A 1,162-nucleotide genomic window follows, 5' to 3' on the forward strand; every position below is an offset into this window, starting at 1 on the left:
GGTGTCTCCCTCCCTCCCACCCTCTCTATCCCACCCCTCTAGGGGGTCACAAACCACCTAGCTGATCTCCCTGTGCTATGTGGCTACTTCCCACTAGCTATCTATTTTATGTTTTGTAGTGTATATATGTCCATGCCACTCTCTCACTTTGTCACTGCTTACCCTTCCCCCTCCCCATAACCTCAAGTCTATGATCTAGTAGGTCTGTATCTTTATTCCCATCTTACCCCTAGGTACTTCATGAACTTTTTTTTTTCCCTTAGATTCCATATATATGTGTTAGCATAAAGTATTTGTTTATCTCTTTCTTACTTACTTCACTCTGTATGACAGACTCCAGCTCCATACACTTCACTACATTAACTCAGTTTGTTTCTTTTTAAGGCTGAGTAATATTCCATTGTATCTATGTGCCACATCTTCTTTTTTTTAAATTAAAAACATAGTTCTCAGCTGTTTATTTTCAACTTCAAAAATACATTGCATTATTACTAGTGTTACCAATTCAACATGTGTTTAGATTTATCCACAGTTACCACTTTTTTTTAACATCTTTATTGGAGTATAATTGCTTTACAATGGTGTGTTAGTTTCTGCTTTACAACAAAGTGAATCGGTTATACATATAAATATGTTCCCATATCTCTTCCCTCTTGCATCTAGCTCCCTCCCACCCTCCCTATCCCATCCCTCTAGGTGGTCACAAACCACCTAGCTGATCTCCCTGTGCCATGTAGCTGCTTCCAACCAGCTATCCACCCTACGTTTGGTAGTGTATATATGTCCATACCACTCTCTCACTTAGTCACAGCTTACCCAAACCCCTCCCCATATCCTAAAGGCCATGCTCTAGTAGGTCTGTGTTTTATTCCCATCCTACCTCTAGTCTCTTAATGACATTTTTTTTCTTACATTCCATGTATATGTGTTAGCATACAGTATTTGTTTTTCTCCTCTGACTTACTTCACTCTGTATGACAGACTCCAGGTCTATCCACCTCATTACAAATAACTCAGTTTCATTACTTTTTATGGCTGAGTAGTATTCCATTGTATATATTTGTCACATCTTCTTTATCCATTCATCTGTCCATGGACACTTAGGTTGCTTCCATGACCTGGCTATTGTAAATAGAGCTGCAATGAACATTTTGGTACATGA

Source organism: Physeter macrocephalus, chromosome 19, assembly GCF_002837175.3.
Source record: "Physeter macrocephalus isolate SW-GA chromosome 19, ASM283717v5, whole genome shotgun sequence".
Classification (NCBI taxonomy): domain Eukaryota; kingdom Metazoa; phylum Chordata; class Mammalia; order Artiodactyla; family Physeteridae; genus Physeter; species Physeter macrocephalus.